This window comes from Tasmannia lanceolata, unplaced genomic scaffold (genome assembly GCF_043159265.1).
Source record: "Tasmannia lanceolata isolate RefF3 unplaced genomic scaffold, GAP_Taslan_0.1 ptg000002l, whole genome shotgun sequence".
NCBI classification, from domain to species: domain Eukaryota; kingdom Viridiplantae; phylum Streptophyta; class Magnoliopsida; order Canellales; family Winteraceae; genus Tasmannia; species Tasmannia lanceolata.
In genome coordinates this window covers 55,345,329-55,355,187 of record NW_027518679.1, presented here as the reverse complement: position 1 = coordinate 55,355,187, position 9,859 = coordinate 55,345,329, and the positions used below count along the sequence as shown (strand labels likewise).

The 9,859-nt window shown below is 37.9% G+C and overlaps 1 pseudogene; it reads right to left on the bottom strand.

The window, feature by feature from the left end:
- Positions 1-2,503: 2,503 nt before the first annotated feature.
- Positions 2,504-5,621, bottom strand: LOC143845390 (cyclin-dependent kinase F-4-like; annotated as a pseudogene).
- Positions 5,622-9,859: the final 4,238 nt, after the last annotated feature.

Below are 9,859 nucleotides of genomic sequence, written 5' to 3'. Positions count from 1 at the left end.
ACGAAATTCCATTGCAGCTCTCCTAAAATCTAGATTTTATTGGATCTTTATATTTTTCTTTGGCTATCAAACCTAAGCTTCTTAGGTAGGTCCATTGTGATACATTTGCATAGGTTTAACATATTCCTTACAATGCTATGGTGTATTGTAATCATCACTCTATCTCTCTATTGCCCTCTATGTTTCTATTTAGAGTAAACCTGGATGAAACTCATGTCTATACAATTACAACCACTATTTAAATGTGTAGAAGCAATATGTTGTTCTCGTAACCGCTGTTGATATCTGAGAACTAGTATTTAAACACTCAGAAGCACCAATTATACCTAGGAACCACTATTTACCAGTATGTAGTGGTTCCAGAGTAGAAATATTGCTGCACACAATGTAATAGTATTTCATTGGGTGTCAAAGCTACAATGAATTTATGAACAATAAGTTAAATAGTTATCTAAACAGTCAGATCTTATGGTGGTTCATAGTTTAGATGGCCTAATACTTGTTTCAAGAGTTTAAATTGTGAGATTGAAAAAGTTATGCACTCAAAACCAGTATAAAAAGTGAGAATCACTGTATTTATTGGGTTTTAAACTGCCAGAACCAGTAATTATATCTAGGAACCACTATTTACCACCATGTAGTGGTTCCGAGGTATAAATAGTGATTCTAAGGTATAAATAGTGGTTCCAGAGTAGAAATATTGCTTCACACAATCTAATAGTACTTAATTGGGTCTCAAAGTTGCAATGAATTTATGAACAATGGGTTAAATAGTTGTCTAAACAGTCAGATCTTATGGTGGTTCATAGTTTAGATGGCCTAATACTTGTTCTGAGAGTTTAAATTGTGAGATTGAAAAAGTTATGCAGTCAAAACCACTATAAAAAGTGAGAATGACAGTATTTATAGGGTTTTAAACCCTCAGAACCACTAATGATACCTAGGAACCACTATTTACAACCATGTAGTGGTTCCGAGGTATAAATAGTGGTTCCAGAGTACAAATATTGCTTCACACAATCTAATAATACTTCAATGGGTGTCAGTGTCAAAGTTGCAATGAATTTATGAACAATGGGTTAAATAGTTGTCTAAACAGTCAGATCTTATGGTGATTCATAGTTTAGATGGCATAATACTTGTTCTGAGAGTTTAAATTGTGAGATTGAAAAAAGTTAAGCAGTCAAAACAACTATACGGAAGTGAGAATGAGTGTATTTATAAGATTTTAAACACTCAGAACCACTAATTATACCTAGGAATTACTATTTACCACTATGTAGTGGTTCTGAGGTATAAATAGTGGTTCCAAGGTATAAATAGTGGTTCCAGAGTAAAAATATTGCTTCACACAATCTAATAGTACTTCATTGGGTGTCAAAGTTACAATGAATTTAAGAACAATGGGTCAAATAGTTGTCTAAACACTCAGATCATATGGTGGTCCATAGTTTAGATGGCTTAATACTTGCTCCGAGAGTTTAAATTGTGAGATTGAAAAAAGTTATGCACTCAAAACCACTATAAAAAGTGAGAATGAGTGTATTTATAAGGTTTTAAACACTCATAACCACTAATTGTACCTAGGAACCACTAATTATACCTAGGAACCACTATTTACCAATATGTAGTGGTTCCAAGGTATAAATAGTGGTTCCAAGATATAAATAGTGTTTCTAGAGTAGAAAAAAGGTCGACCTGTATTCGTCCTTAGTACCTGTTTGAGCAGATGGAAAAAAGGTCAACCTGCAGGTCGGCCTGTATTCGTCTTTAGTACCTGTTTGAGCAGAGGGTGAAAAGGTCAACCTGATACTTTTTTTCTTTTTAGAAGTAGATGCAGACATGATTCAATTGGGGGGGGGGATATCCAATTGGGGGGCCATGGCCATTACACTATCCAAGCATGCATACACAAAAGAGGATTTTGCTAATCATTGGGGGGGATGCTAACCAGTACACCAACCAATGAACGTGTAGAAATTACATGAACCTATGAAAATTACATGCATGAACCATCCAGAATTACATTCATGAACCATGAACTAACAATATCAACCAACAAGAGCATGAGCCATCCAAATAAAATGAATTTTTACAACAGACAATGGAGATTCATTTTGGTGTGGGGAAGAAGAAGGAAAAAGGGTAAAAATGTTAGGTGAAATGCATTGGGATCCGTTGCTTACTTTCATGGAGGAAAAACCAACACAAGGGCATTTTGGTCTTAAAACACTCCTTGGGATGCCTTTCACCCCTTTTTGAGAATTTAGCCAACTCAACCCTTTGTTGAGATTTTCAGATAAAAATCACATTTTTTGAGAATTTTTCCTAAATTCAATAACAAATGACAATACCAGAAAAAAAAAATCGAAGTAGGAGAGCTGTACATCTACAACACTATCAAATAACAATCAGAAGTTGAAAACTCTTCAGAAGTATTAACCACAAGATTTTTTTTACTTAGTTCCCCCTGTTGGCATCCCTACTTTTTTCGGAAGTATTACTAGCTCTGCATATCTCTCCCATCACTGAGAACTTGTGACAACTCACAAGTATCATGAGATCAATTTGAAAAGAAAGTTCCTCTAAACTGTTCACTAAATAATAGGACATTTATTTAAAGGTGTGGGTAACTGCAGAAAATAGGTTGACAAGTACCTTGACCCAGGAAAAAGAGGACGAAGAGTAAACAACTCAGCCATGATGGCACCCATTGCCCACATATCTGGAGGTGAAATAAAAAGATGCAGAAATGACTGAATTGGTCAATGCATGTAGAATGATGATCTTGATTCAATATGAGACGTACAGAGGGTAGAATGACTTGAACAAGTCGGCACTTAGCAGCGAGTTGAAACATATTCTGTGTATGGCGGTTGGGAGCTAACTTCTCGAGCAAGACCAAAATCAGCGACTTTGATGATGTCTTTTGCAATTAGTAGATTCTCTGAAAAAGATAAACTGACCATCCTGAAGGAGTAATATTATAATAATCACAGAAGATGTGCGATAAAATATTTATAGCAAATAATAACTTATTGGATACAAAATTTTTCTGGTGGGTTGGTAGCTATTAAATATAACATTCTATGTTCTTTTATTAATAGCAGCATGTACACAGTACAACTAAGAGAAATATATACTCAAAATTCACTTCAAAAAAATGCTCAAAATTCACTTCAACAATTCAAAATACAACTATACTGATCTACAGGTTATTAGCTAAAACAAGTTAATGACGTGCAAATACAGGTACAACTCTAGATTCTCCCTAAGGATGATACAAATGTACTGTAAAATTGAAGCCCTGAAAGAAGTAATTGAGCACCCAGCAGGCACCTAGGTATGAGCATTAAAATGTATGAGATGCACCTAATATTAATCCATCTGTTTATATCTGAATTACTCATATTTGCATGGATACCATTGCCGGGTAAGAGTATGGCCACTATAGAGTAGTCAACTCTATACGACATAAGAACTGTATCCCCATTTTGGGGCACTGGTTGGTATTTCGAAAACTATCTACGAAAAAAAAACGAGAATAGCAATTACAATGATGGTAGATCAAGAAAGAAAATGTCTCTCCAACTGATGCACATCCAAGTTAGCACATAAGCATTCAGGATATGGATGTATAAGCATGCCAGCATAGTGGAGCCAATCACATGTCCATGTGCAACCTTGCATACATTACCAGATGCTATTGTTTCTACATCAGCATATGTCATGAAAACATCTTTTGTATTCTATTACAGTATTACTTCATATTGTTACCAGAGAGACACGTGACAACTGATCAATCAGTCAAATCTAATTTTAAAGTGATAGCAACAGAGTAATTCCCAAGTTAATAGCATCGCAAAGGTGATAATAAGTGGGATATAGAACACTATTTGCTCACCAGGCTTAAGGTCACGATGGAAATATCCACGCTGATGGATATAAGCAAGGGCTTGAAAGACTTGAAAGCACCAGTTTCTAATTTCCGCCTCTGAAAAAAGCTTCCCTGGTCTTTCATAAGCTGGAATAGGATGCATTCCTGAAATAAACACACAAAGTAAGGATTCAAAATTAGACATTAAAATACATTCATATCAGGAACAGGGAAAAGTATCTGTGTTCCTCATAAACATACCATATATTCAAATATGAAGTACACGACATTGTTTTCCCTAATAACCTCTTTGAGCTTCACAATATTTGGATGGTTCATTTTTTGCAAGGACTGCCAAAATAATAAACTTTATTCAGAGATGAGCATGGAGAAAAGATTTCAATAATCAATGACAAAATATCATAAGAGCACCTTTACTTCTCTAAGATTCATGAACTCCTCCCAAGAATAATACTTTCTCTTCATTTTCTTAATTGCAACCTGTCGTCAAGCAAATGAAAAAAAGAAAAAGAAAATAGATCATAAAAAAAACTTGACGGCAATACGGATAAGTTAAAACACGTGAGCAAGCACTTAAATCTCCACACAAAGGACACTTACAACTTCACCAGTCTGCTTATTTATACCTCGCCGGACACTTCCAAAAGTTCCATCACCAACCTCCATGATTATATTGTACCCGTAACAGCAAAATATCTCTCAGAAAATTTCATACCCGCAATTAATGTGACCTGTAAGATAGGTTTATAAAAAACGAACTCACCGATCCATGAGCGGTAGGGGGAACCAAAGCAGCTACCGAAAGCTTGTTGCTCTTACTTATTCAAGTAAAAAATGTGAAATGTAATAATGAAATATTTGACATTTCACAAGATATGTTTGGCTTCAAAGGAGAAGCTTCTGAATGCACTACAGAATATAGACAAATTATATGGTCAAATACAATATTAATTTGAACTCACCACATGCCTCACTACAAAACTCATATTCTGCTGATCGATGGTCTTCATCACCTCATTTACCAACAACTCTCCGAAAACAGCTCCAGAACAGCAAACCACTTTAAGTGCTAAAAAAAGGTGTCAAACTGCAATGCATTGTTCCGCCAATTTTGCGGTTGCCAAAAATAGAAAGATTACTCTGGCCAAGTGGAATGAATGTCGCTCAAAGATCACTTGAATCGAATGATTAGGATTTCAAAAGCACCAATTCTATTTGTCATACATAGAAATTCAGGACAGAAATTTAAGTTCCCTGAAAACTCATAATAATAACCGAGGAACAGTGATAAAAAGGAGGCAAAAGCTTCTAAGACTGCATTGAATGGAAACAATACTCATAGCTAGGCAATGCAAAAAAACCTTCATTACCAACTTGCAGCCTTTAACCCTGGAAATAAAGAAACAGAGAAAGGAAGCAAAGTTAGTATTTATTGAGAATAATAATATTTGAACATGCAAACATTCCATGGAATCCATAATCTGAGCCATACCCCACAAGATACTCCCACAATGTCAGGCTCGTTATACTTCAAACCAATTTCCAGTGAAATTTGTGTCGGTAATGCACTGTGGGGAAGGATATAAATAATATTAGACCAAGTTGAAAGTAAGAAATACTTGTTGAAGTAAAGACATTGATAAATGGTTTACCTGTGAAGGTGCAATATAGATCCAACACCGGTTTCAGAACAAATTGGCATCTGGCCATCGGTGATGGTCATGTAAGAGCAGCAGGCCACTAAGTACAGTTGACAAACAAAATGAGAAGGGATTCTCCAAAGTTCAAAAACCGCCAGTCGAGAACCCCCTGGAATGAAAACACCCGGTACTGGTAGCAATTTGACCAAAGGCTTGCCTGCTCCATACCTTAAGTAAGATAGCTAAGCGCTTGGGAACACACTAGGGTGCAATCTGGCAAAAAATGCAGACAATAACACACTATGATCAGGACAGATGCCAAGTAACCAGCTCTTAACACTAATAACACTGCATCACCAGATCAGAAAGACGAACAGAAGAGCTTAAAATATCTGTCCTGGATGTACAATACAATTTTGGAAGCAATATCCCATTTTGTTGTGAAAAACCACCACAATAGCAGTTTGCAATTTCAATGGCAATTCAAAACGAAACAAGGAAACACAAGCAAACACATGAAGACACAAAGATTTACATGGTTCGGCGTAAAGCCTACATCCACGGCAGAGGCAACTGTGAACCCCGATCCGAGAGAGGCGAGGGACGAACCCCACACGAAGTCTCAGGATCATCCACGTGAATGGAGAGCTCTACCAAGGAACTCTCGAAAGAATGTGCTTCTCACAGCATGAGTGGCGAGGTAAGGTAAGATACCTCTCGACTCGGGGACTAGCCCAGATTCGAGATGTACCTTAAACAAAGAAGAGTCGACATCCAAGGAAGTGGGCCCTGGATCCCATACTATGCTCTGTTGCAATGGATAACCAGAGATATAAAAGAAGGTTCATGCATGGTTACGAATTTGGAAGGTCCGAAGAGCACCTCATCCGCCCAAGTGCAAACATCTGGTCTCTTATGCCATTTACATATTGATTTTGAAGAGTTTTGGGCGAAAGTCATGTGAAATGGGAACACATATCTCCGAGAAGACGTCTACCTAATCATGCATGTCTCGGAGGAATAATAAGCACACACAAAATAGATGAAAGTAGTGTCGCCTAAGAATAGCTAGGTTATGAGTGTCATACCTAATTGGTGTCTAAGTTCTGGTGTGTAAACACATGCATGCTACAGATAAAGGTATAGGGTCTGTACATGAAAATAAGAAAACACAGCAAAACACACGACACAATTCAATTCTAAACACGACTCGACAAAATGAATCCTAAAACTCTAATGCAGTACTTGACTCGGACCAGAATGGCCATCCACCCTGGCTGCTCTACGTATCCCGGCCTCGGGAAGAATCAGAGTCAACGTAGTTCGATGACCTATTCTAAACTACCATGCCTACCCATCTAGAACCGCTATCCTAGACTCGATCCACTAGACTCGACTGATTTTTTAAAGCTTTTTGTGCAATTGCTTAAGTTCATGTGAATTGTAATTTTTAGGACTCTCTATATGCCCTAACTAATGCAAGTTGATTAGCCTTAAGCTAATGCAGGTGGGCCCTATATTCTATGTGTATCTAGGCTGTGCATCCTAATGAAAACCATGGGCTAACTATATGCTTCCTAGTCTAGCCATCAGTTCGACTAAATGTCTAACCGATCAACTCGAGGCCTCCTAACTCTAGAGACACTCACACGACAAGACACACCATATCAATACAAATCAGGACAGTCTCCTAACTCTAAAACACCCCAAATATCTAGGACAGATTCCTAACTTTAGGGGAAGATCTTTTTGAAAAGGTTTTGAAGATGTTTTGTATTTTTGGGAAGGTTTGAAATGTTTATTTTTAAAGGTTTGGCTGGACCTGGGATATAGATCCCGAGCTGCACTACGTACCCTGTGGAAAGGGATCAAGCCAACGTAGTTCGGAACAGAATTTCCTAACTACTCTCCTATGACTCTTGACATTTTTGAGATTTTTGGATTTTTCAGATATTTTTCAAGTGTTTTTGAATTTTTGACACAAGATGACAGAATCCTATCATCATAAGGGTAGAATAGACTCCTGATATCCCGCAAAGATTGGACAGCATCCTATGCTTTGTGGGGAGGGCTGGATGGAATCACATCTCTGCAAGGGTTGGACAACATCCTATACCTTGCAGGAACGGATAAAAATCACATAACTTGATGAGAGGCTGGACAGAATCCTAACCCCTACGATGATAGGACAGGCTCCTGAACTAAAGGATTGACTCCTATGCTAAAGGACTGACTCGTAGACTAGTGACTCTAAGAGGGATGCTAATAAGACAAGGCATGTCTCCTAAAAGAAGATGAGATAAAGAAGGGTGCTAGTGAGACTGGGCAAGTCTCCTAAACACAGAGATGAGCTCCAAGTATCCTTATCATTGCCCCTGCAATGATTAAAGGATTAGACCACTAATAGACCGAATTGGTCTTCTACTTAGAGCGGAGGGTTCTACTCAAGACTTGAATAGTCTCCTATGGGTGACTCATTAATGAGACAAAGCCTGTCTCTAAAGGGGTGCGGCTTGCTAATGAGACAAAGCCTGTCTCCAAAAAGATATAACTCTTTTCTACATGAGGCATAGCTTGTCTCCTACAGGGGTGAGTTCTTTAATGAGACACAACCTGTCTCCTAAGAAGGGCTCTAGATGACTCCGTCATCGCCCTTGCAATGAAGAACTAAAGGTTTCAGGGTATCTAAAAGACTGAGGATTCTTTACCTAAATAAGAGGAAAGAAGAGGGGAGAGGGTACTATCATGATGCAATAAATCCCTCTAAGGATGGGCTTGGGCTATCGCCTTCATCGCCCGCAATGATAGGAGCTAGTGTCTAAGGGTGTCTAAAAGACTAAGAAAGTCTACTAAAAGGGGTATGACTTTGTATCGAGAGACAGCTTGTCTCCTAAAAGGGAAACTCCAGCTAGCACATCCTTATTATTATACAAGCTCCACCAAGCTAACATAATATTCACAAGCAGATAAATTTAGTAAGGATTACACAACTCGGATACATGACCATGTAAGAATAATTTCTATGCAAGACCAAAAGAGCAATATACCAAAATCTAGAACTAATCAGCTAAGGTACCCAAAGCTACTAAAGCATCATAATAGAAAAGAAAAAAAACTTAAGCAAATCAATTCGAAAAGAGAACAACTCGAGAAAGTATTGTCATGAATAGACCTAATTGTCATCAGGAATGTAATTGTCTCATATGACATGCAATTCAGTTGAAATCGTCTTCCCAGGCATGCTTTGAAAACATTCCATAAAAGATAGCGAGAAGATAACAATCCCGGTTCACTTGTGAAATATTTGGCAACTAAAACCTAATGCCCATTCAAGTTACTTTACATGCAAACCAACCGATGGACCACATTTTGACAATTGTTAGGATCGGATAATCAAAGCAACAAGGTATATGAGGCTGGTAACACAAAGAACTCGAGTAGATGATCCATGACTGTGTGGACAAGTAATGAATGTCTTAATTTTGAACAAAAAAAAAAATTGGTATTGATGAAATGGTTTATTCTTACTCTCTATTATTCTTTGGAAAATATAAGAGATGAGTCTATCACCAAGATTAAACCATGGAATAGCAGCCAAAGAACATCAATGAATCCATCTCTAAATTACAGACCCACAGCTGAAACTCTCTTTCTTAAACTATCAAAATGATGACTTAAACTACTACTATCATGCTCTTATCATTTTCAAAACATTTACAAACATATTGAGATGTCTAGTATAAATGAAGATGACAAGTCTTGGGACACTAGAAATTGAAATTCATTGACTAATATTCGAGCGAGGATCATATATATGGAACCCAAAACAAGGCAAATGGATCATGGATACTCCAACAGAAAACAAGTGGGCTTGGTAAACTTATCCAAACAAGGGTAGCATGAGAGGAATTTGGAGCTCTCATCAAAACAGGGTCCACCCAACACATCATATGAATAACAGCTTCCTATACCTTGAAAAAATGGATCTGGACATAACCATGCTTCTTTAGTTACTGTGGACCCCAATCCCGAGAGGACGGTGAGCGAGGGACGCGTGATCCCCCTCTCAATCCTCTGAGACCTCCACGATGTGAAGGAGAGCTCTACCAAGGAACTCTCGAAATTGTGCCACTGACAGCATGGGTGGCGATATAAATGAGATACCTCTCGATTCAAGGACCAGCCCGGAACCGAGGTGTACCTATAACAAAGAAGAGTCGCCATCCAAGGAAGTAGGCCCTGGATCCCATGAAATACTCTGTTGCAACGGATAACCAGAGATATAAAAGTCCGTGCCTGATGACGAATGGGGAAGGTATTA